We start from the raw sequence: 10,122 nt of genomic DNA on the forward strand, positions 1-10,122 counted from the left end.
GAAGGAAGTAAAAATTTAGGGGGAAAGTGGGAGAGAGTAAAAATTTTGGGAGAAAATAAAAAGTTTTACAGGTTTTTGGGAGTAAAATTTTGAGAAAAGGTAAATGAGATAGCAAAATTTTGGTGGGAAATGGATTTTGGGTAGATTGAGGGGTTGAGATGGAAGGGGAGTAAAAGTTTTGGGGAGAAAGTGGGAAGGAGTAAAAGTTTTAAGGGAAAAGTAAAAAGGTTTGGAAGTTTGGGGTAAAAAAGTAAAATATTATAGTTTGATATTTGAATTATTCGAATTATTCGAGTTATTCAAATTCGAAAATTCAACTCGGTTCGAATTTGAAATTCGAAAAAAAATTGAGTTGTGTCGAATAACTTGATTAACTCGAATAACTCGATTCGTTTAACTCGAAATTCAAATTTTTTTTGATTTTTTGAGTCGAATCGAATTTTGCTCACCCCTAGGTCTTACACTATATGATCTCCATTTCCCCATATGATGCCATAGTCCTAGACTAGTTTTACACTATATGGTCTTCTTACCATGGCTATGGACTTCCATATCAAAATTCGTGTTTACTCTGTTGACGAACTCACATGTAAGCAAACTCGACAGGTAGACTTATGCGACTCATGCAACTTACACACAGACTCCTCATGCAAAAACTTACTCATGCAGAGACTTTATCATGCTTTTAAGTGTGTTTATGCATATACATGCTTATAGTGGACAGAAACATATCATCAGACTAACACTTTCTTTACCCCTTCATTGTGCACACATTTCTTTTTTTTAATAGAGCTACATTGTCGTTTAGGCATCAAGCCACACATGCAAGCTTATCAGATACACATTTTCATAGAATCAACATATCACACATGCATAACTTATCAAGCATTCATCTTCACAGAATCGACAAGTTACATAAGCATGCCTTTCTTTCTCACTTCACATAACAGTTAAAAGCATAGAGAAATTAACATATAAACATGCAAAAATACATGTATACAAAAAGATAAGTTAGACACTTGTCAGATACTCACAAGACCTTCATGATATCTTCACCTAATCCTCACATTTTATAACTTCAAACATCATATTTGGGAGTCCTTCGAGTTAACCAACAACACTAAAATTTTAAACCACATAAAACTCATTAAGATTTACTTATCTAACTCATCTTTCCTTTTACCTCAAACACTAAAATCACATAGCAAAGCTCTTCCAAACTTGCTCTATCAAGCTAACAGAATTGCTCTCTGGTAGTATAACATTTAAAGCTACGAATCTTACCTCTATAGGGGTATCCTAGAGCTTATCCTCTTGTTCTAGACTCACGACCCACCAAATTTGGGTGTTAAAACTTTCCTCTCCTTAACAAAATTTCATTCTCGAAATTTTTATTCATCCTAAGATTTCAGCTATCTGGATAAAATTAGTTAGACACGCCAACCACATGTCAGAATGACACGAATTCCCTTGCATACAGATCCAAATCTAGATTTCTTAAAAAATATCTTTTAGCCTTCTTTTTCTTTTATTACATTATCAAACTTGAAATGTAATAGATAACCCCAAATTAGTTCATGGGAACCTAGTGAGGGAAGATAACTTTCACCTACTTTATACTTTTGTTAAATTGCAAATAGTTCAACACTAGCGCCCCTTTCTTCTTTCAATATCATAGTTCTACGTTGTCAAACACTAAATGAAATTAGACATATTCATCCTTGTGACCATCTAGATTCTTCTCATTTTCCATTGTTCTTACGATAATCCTAGGCAGTTCTTTCAACTCATCTTGTTATTTATCCTTTGTCAATATCTTTTGCAAACCAAAACATTCGTAGCTTCATTTGTGAAATTAAGTTCAACCCATGCTAACCTTCATAGTTACAACTTATTGGCTGGCCCTTTTTGAATGTTCAAATTTCACCATATATTTAGAAAATCTTCTCAAAGATATTCCCATTACATCTCTACAGATCATTTCCTTCAGCCTTGTCTTAACTTGATCTTGCACTTACCATATAATCAATAGATATCTTAAATAATTCTAATTTCACTGTTTACACTTAAGAGTCATATTAAATACATCATATATCTATATATAGATCCCTCTAACATTGATACGATTCATACTAGACATTTTTTATCACCAATCATACAACCCTTAAAACTCATGCTTCACATGCTAGACGCCATAATGTAGATGTACTTCAACATAATACATACATATATGCAATTCAAACTTATCTAATTTCTTATATAACATACATACTCTCTTCTTTAATCTTTTATATATTCTTCACCATTTCTAGAATATGGATCATAACAGTATCTTGAGGGATACTTAAAAATCTTGTACAAACTATCGTATGCCAATCGACATTTCACATTATTAATTTTGACAGATACTACTACATTCTTGTCATTCTCTTACACGCCAGTTAGCAAATGTTCTATTACAAATTAATGTGGCATATTAGGCTTTTCTAACACACTTAAGGAGCTTTTTCTAAAGCAAAATAGGGTTTTTAGCTTCATTTTTTTTGTATTTTTATATTTTTTGAGTAATAAGTGAAAGTCTTTTTTTCCTATTTTTTACCCAAATTGGTTGATAATTCCATTAGGAGGTCTAACGTGTATTTAAGTGATGTAGGGATGTGTCAAAGGTCGAAAATAAGTAGGAATGACATCTAGGGCAAGGGTATCAGGATATCCAACCCTTGGAATCACGATACCTCAGACAATATACAACACCAATGAGACCCTTTAGCGGTATCGCGATATACACCTTTCAAAGAAGGCTCCCAAGTTTAGTACTCCCAACTTTGTCTATCCACTAATCACACAAGGCCCATGTAGGGGCAATTCTGGCATCGAAAGTCATAAGAATACCCTTCAAAACAACCAAAAATTACTAAGGAAGAGAGACACATTAGCTTAGTTTAGGTTTAGTTTTCTTTAGGTTTTCTTTAGTTTTTCTCCGCACTTTTCTAGGGTTTTTATTTTTCTTTTCTTCTACCTTAGATTACAGTTTATTTTTATACATTTACTTCTTGCGTTTCCTATTCTTTATGTTAGTTAAATTAGTTAACACTGTAGCTAAGTTTATTTAAAATTCCAGTCCATGTATTTTTCCTTCAAGACTATTTAAGTTTTAGTTTAATGTATTTCAGTTTATTTTACTTTAAATCTGTTAAAGCTTATTCCTTTTATGTTTCTTGCTTTAGATTTTGCTGTTAAATGCTTTTAGTTTCATGCTATTGAAGTTTTATTGCATAAAAATCTCAACTTTCTCATTTTTCTCAAGTTTTACTTTCATGGCTGATTTGTTTTCCATTGTTATGTTTATTTTCTTGACTTTCAGTATGTGGAGCTAAACCCTAAAGGAGGTTGGTTGATGGAGATATGGATAAACTAAAATATTTTAACAAATGACTAAGTTATAAAAAATTAGACTAATTTGAATAAAACTAAGAACTTAGGTAGTGACGCTCCTAAGGGAATATTAAGATAAACTGAGACCAAAAGGTAATCTTATTGCACACCCATTCGTTAGTCCTGGATTAATCGGTGAGACTGGAAGATAAAGTGGAGCCACTTGGCAATTTACGAGATTTCTGTCTCTAGTTCAAGATTTGGTGATCTACATCGAAGTCATCCAACCCCCATTAGTCATTTGCTAGATAGTCCCTTTAGTTTACATTTCATACAATTTAGTCCTTAGAGTAGAATGTTTAATTTTCTTGCAAACTTATCTTTTATGTGACAACTCGAATTAGGGCCTAAACGAAATAGTGATTTTGAAATCACAATTCTGAAGTAGAAAAATTTATTCTGATTAATTTTTATAATTTATCGAGTGATTAGATGCATGTGTTAGAATATCGATAGAAAATTTCATGAATTGCATGTCTAATTTGCTTATTAGGACTAAATTGCAAAAGTTGATAAATATGAGTTTTAGATGTTAAAGGATTTAATTGAAGAGCATAATTGAAGTAGAGGTCCTTAAATGGTAATTATACCATTAGGTTTTCATGGACAAAAATGGACATACATAGGTAGAAATAACCAAAGTTTTTAATGAAGGGTATTTTAGTCATTTGGTAATTAAAAGATTAAAAAAAAGGAAAAAGATCGCAAAATATGTCCATCTTTTTCATTAGGACAAAATTTCAAGGGTTCTCCATAGCTAGGGTTTGTTTCAAGCTTCCAAGCTCCATAGTAAGTGATTCAAAGCCCTGTTTTTAATGTTCTTTACATTTTTGGAGTCCCGGTAACTCGATTTAGCTTATGCTAGCAATAATTTAACCTGGGGTTCATATTTGGAAAAATATTCATAGGTAAAATGCATTTATTTTGATGTTTTATGATAGAATGCGAGGTTTTAAATTATGTTAAACAACTTGTTCTACTCGGTTTTAAGTGAAAACGAGTAAAACGGCTTAATTGGTAAACTACCTAATTTTCATAAGTACATGTTAGAGTGAGAATTTGATATTGTTATAGAAGGGAAAAATGATCAGCATGTTATAAAACATAAGAATTTGGGAAAAATTTTAATTTCTGAGCTTTGGGGAAAAAGTGTAAATATGCAAAAGTTTAGAGAAAAAATCATAATTTTGCCAAAGTTAGAGTTAAGGACTATTTTGATAAATGTGAGTATTAAATCAGCTAAATGTGTTATTTTAGATCAAGAAAGACGTGGAGTTGACCTTGATCGGAGAAAAGAAAAGATTGTGGACTAAATTGCAAAATTTCTTTATTTTGCACCAAGGTAAGTTTATATGTAAATAATGTATTGTTTTATTATGTTATAATATTTTATTTTGTGACATGTGAAATAAGTTTTAGTATTGTTCAATTAATGGACACAAACGATGATTTGTGGTTGATGAATTGAGATTAAATGAGGAAATCTTGGTTGAACCTTCGGAATGGAAAAACGTGGTGATAAGTGGATATACCATGGTTATACGTGTAACGTGGTGCTGAGTGGATATACCATAATCATACATATTGATACATGTAACATGATGCTAAGTGGATATGCCACGGTTACATATATTGATTCATTAACGTGGTGCTAAGTAGATATACCACGATTAAACATGTAACGTGGTGCTAAGTGGATATGCCACGGTTATACATGTTAATTTGAAAAATGGCGCTAAGTGCGTATGCCACAATTACATGTTAGCCCAATAGTGTGGTGCTATGTGCATATACCACTAAGTTGGGCATTAATTACGGAAGGTGGAGCTATGTGCTAAAACCACCGGATATTATTACTTTCCGAAGTGTTTACCAGGAGAAACAAGTTTGGTAAATGAAATTTAACGTGAAAAAAATGTGGGATAATACCGAAATATGAATATATGAGTTTTGAATTATAAGTTAGATATGTGATTGAATTTTTGATAAGATGAATATGGATAAGTATTATCTTGAAAGTTGATAATAAGAAATTTTAGTGAAGGAATGAAATTTGGGATAAACAGTCTAAAATAGCAGCAGGGGAGTGGCTTTGAAAAATCACCAAAAATGGTAGAAGTTGAACTAGAAGTGGAATGAGATATGGAATTAAATCTTATTGAATATATTTTCATATAAAAGAAATAGAGCAAACAAAGGAAATCTGTATTTTTAGATATTTATATTTTTGTAAGATTGGTTCAGACTGATTTCGTGATCCCCTGTTCTGAATTGTAAAAATCATTAAAAATTGTAAAAAAATATTTAAGGAACATAATTTATATGATTGGATACCTTATTGAATTTATTTTCAGAAGAAAGAAACAAGAACCTCATTTGGATTTGGTAGCAAAAGGTAATTAAATTTTAGTGAAGAGTGGTCAGGGCTGTTGAGCCACGAAATAGAGGAGACTTCAATGAATAAACTGTATTAATTGGCCAAACCAAAAATTCTTAATTTTTTATGGTAAGAAGACATATGAGTCTAGTTTTTGGAAAAATTTATGGATCTTAATTTGGAGTTCTGTAGCTTCAGATAAAAAAAATTTAGTGACTGAGACTCGAATGGACAACTTGTACTGAACTGAAATAAATGATAAATGCATATGAGAAAAAGGTTGTGTAATTATGGATACATATTTTGGGATCTATAAATGCCATTATTAGTTTGTTATCTTTATTATTTACATATTACTTACTAAGTTTTTAGCTTACTTTGCTTCCTCTTCCTTTCTTGTTTTATTTTATAGTGAAATCAAGTTTGCTCATGATTTGGGGAAAAGTTGTCGGAAGCTCACCAACGCTATCCATCTTTCCTTTTGGTATTTTGTAAACAGATTTTGGATATATAGCATGTATAGAAAGCTTAAGTATTTTGTTATAAATTTTAGTAATATTACTTTAAAAGTTGAATTCTAACGTTAGATATTTCATTCATATTTTGTTATCAGTATGATCTAATGTTAGTTGCATTATAAGTTTATGATATATGTGAATTTAAATTTTTTTAAAAGATGAGTGAGCAATTGATAGATTTAAATTTAGATAATCATTTTATGTCTTGATTTGCTATAATTATACGTACGTTGTTCTAGTAATACTCATATTATGTTCTAGTATTGAAAACGGGTATGGGGTGTTTTATTTTATGAATCACTGTAATATAAAATCGTATTAGTAGTCACTTAGTCTCTATTGTGTATTCTAGTTATTGCTCAATCGCCTCTCCCTTGGAATATTTTGGTCTTTCATGGTAACACTATATATATTAAAATTGACTTGTAGGCTTGTAGTAAAATCGAGCTTTAAAAATTATTGTATAAATTCGTAGTTTTAATGCACATGCACCTAGCTAGTCAAGTTGTTGGTGTTGTTGCTGGTGAAGACAGTGTAAGATTGAGTAATTTTTAGTGTACACTCTTATGTAGAGATAAGTAGCCAAAGTAGGATTTATATATGATTTAATTTTCCATTTATTTTTGTGTTATTCAACTTTTAGTTAATTTTCTTCAATCTCTCGTGTTTGTAAGAATGTTGTATGACTCAAATCGGTAATGATGTCTTACTATTGAGCTAGAACCAAAACATATCATCACACACGCAAGGAGGGCAGAACTTACAAGAGACATTCCGTTTCCACCAAGAGAGCAACCTATTGAAGATCCACAAGGAGAAATTTGGCAACCACCACAACTACCTATGGAGCAAAGAACTTTGTGTGATTATGCGATGCCCAAATTGGGTGTTGTTGAGGTAGCATTAATCGCCCAGTGATTAATGCTAACAACTTCGAAATAAATCGACAATGATCCAAATGGTACAACCAAACCTTCAATTTCGAGGGTTAATGAATGATAATTCAAATTAACACCTTAAAAGGTTTCTAACCATTTGTGATACTTTCAAATATAATGGGGTATCTAATGACGCTATTTGTCTTCAGTTATTCCCTTTCTTCCTTATAAACGATGCTTTTTTGTGGTTAGATTCACAGCTAGTAGATTCAATCAACACTTGGGATGAGCTACTAAGTAAATTTTTGGCAAAATAATTTCCACCAAGTAAGACGATGAAACTTTCGAAAGGATATTAAGAATTTTCGACAATCGAAAAGAAAGCCATTATATGAGGCCTAGGAGCATTTCAAATTGATGTTACGCAAGTGTCTGTACTATGATTTACAAGTTTGGCTGCAACTTCGAGTATTCTACAATGGACTTGACAGAATTAACACTCTAGTCTTGATGGAGCATCCATTGGAGCATTCATGTCAAAGACTTATGCCGAGGCTTGTCAACTCATCGAGGATATGGTGATGAACTCTTACATGTGGCTGGCTGAGTGGTTCACATATCGAGCCAAACAAGTAGCAGCAAACGTTGTCACTGACAAGGATAAGTATCAACAAGTCCTCGAGAGGCTTAATCAATTGGATATGAATTCAACCAAGGCGCAAGTCCAAAACCAACCTAATCTAACCAATTTTAACGCAGGGCACGATGATAACAATAACCATATGGTTGCTAATTATATAGGTAATAAAGGATATAACCCTTACTCCAACACCTATAACTCCAGATGGTGTGATCATCCAAACCTTAGGTAGGGAGAGAACAAAGCGGGACCTTCAAATCAAGGGAACCAAAATGCTAACCCTCTAAAACCCAACGCACCATACCAGCCCCCATTACCTTTTAGAGCATCTCAAGACTAAGAAAGGAGCCAACATACTTTCTTGAAATATTTCTATCGAAAGAGGCTGAAGTTTATTTCTCAAGTGTTCAAGGGCGGATGTTTACCCTTGAAAAAGGCTTTGATCCTTTGGCCTTGGATTGTGAGGAAGTTGGGATGTAGTTCACTTTTATCGATAGATGTATATCGTTATGGTGTTGACTACACCTACCGTAATTTCGGTAGTTTTGGAGTTTTACTCTAACTTGAATTTTTCTGAAGAAATAAGGTGTACGTTCGACATAAAAAAGTTGATATATCCACTGAAGTTATTGGTGAATATTATGACGTTCCCTAATATGAAAATGATGTTTTGTCTGATATGGATCTTGTTAAATTCAAAAGTGTGGATATGGACGCTATTTTATCATTTTTAACTGAGGGGAGAGGGGAATGGCAAAGAGAAGGGCATAATGATTACCCCTTATCTTTCAAGCAAGTTATCATGTTTGTCGTTTCTAAGATGTGGATACAATTCATTTGTACTTGTATCTCACCACTGCTTAACACTAACACTGTTAATATTTTTCGAGTTGCATTTTTGTATCGTATTTTGCAACGAAAGCGGGTTAGCCTTTGGAAATAAGTCAACAAGGAAATTAAAAAAATGTGTTTCAGGTATCAAGGTTGGGATATGTTTTACTCATTTAATTATCAAATTGTACCAAGGTGCAGGAGTGGTGATAGGGACCACAGAACAATTTCATCGACCCACAACTAGTATTATTGGAGAGACTTTCATGCAGCAATTCCAATATCTAATTAAAAAACAAATACAAGAATGGAATCAAAGGCGCAAACATAAAATGGAGATGCCTCCAGCTCCACCAAAGAAATCCACAAAGGCAAAGGTGAAAAAGACTGATGAGCCTAGAAAATGGGAGCATAGGCTAGGCCGCGATGTGTGATATAACATAAGACTCCCATAGTCTGTGAAAATAGGCATGGACATGTTTGTGAAGTATAGAATGGCTCGAATGGTCGAGTGACTCGTCTGAGGGTAATGAAGACGCGATTGAGCCACAAGAGAAGGAAGTGGAAGAAATAGATGATGAGGCCACGGAGGATGATGACTTTGCCTCCTATCAGGGAAACCTGGAGAGTGCCTTTACATCCGCAAGGAAACTAAGAAGGGGACTTATCTTTCAAGAGCCTAGTGATCAACCTTGGATGCAACCGTTAAGACCCATTGTGAGCAGAAAAGAAAAAGGAATCACAGGAATGAGTGAATGTTCTAGGGATTATTCAGACTAGTTATATGCTTTTGCATTATATTATTTTTAATGCGGCATGTAAACTATTAAACACTTTTGATTTTGTTTCCTATTTTGGATATTATTATTTTGTGTTTGGATTGTTTGTTGTTTGTTTTTCTTTCTTTGTTTTCTTATGTGCAACGAGTTACCTTGAAAGTCTATATGACATATAGAGCTCCAGCGAGGAGGTGGATGCCCGAGCTAGTCTAATGTTACATTATAGGGAAGTTTGGTAACCTCTTATCCTTTCTTTTGCACACATTGGCGATAATATGTAGTTTGAGTGTGGGGGTGCACATAAACTTTGTGTTTATGTTTTCTTGTTTTTATGTTTATTTTTGTGTTTATTTCAATTTTCATGCATTTTTGAAAAAAAATCAAAAATCCTAAAAATATTTTCCATTTTTGTTTTTAATTTTGCAAAAATCCAAAAGTATTTTTCTTCTTTTTTTAAAAAAATTTTTGTTATTACATGGTGCTTGGACTAATATTAAGTAATAAGTTAATAGTTGTACATATCAAATGCGTATATAAGATTGCCAAACTTGTAAATTTTGAATGATACTAGATAAGTTCTTCCTCTTAATTGTAGAGTAATTAGTTCACTTAGTTAATAGGTATAATAGGTTGGAGCCAATAATCAGAATGAAAGTGTATAAAA

Source organism: Gossypium hirsutum, chromosome A03 (assembly GCF_007990345.1).
Source record: "Gossypium hirsutum isolate 1008001.06 chromosome A03, Gossypium_hirsutum_v2.1, whole genome shotgun sequence".
In the NCBI taxonomy this organism is placed as follows: domain Eukaryota; kingdom Viridiplantae; phylum Streptophyta; class Magnoliopsida; order Malvales; family Malvaceae; genus Gossypium; species Gossypium hirsutum.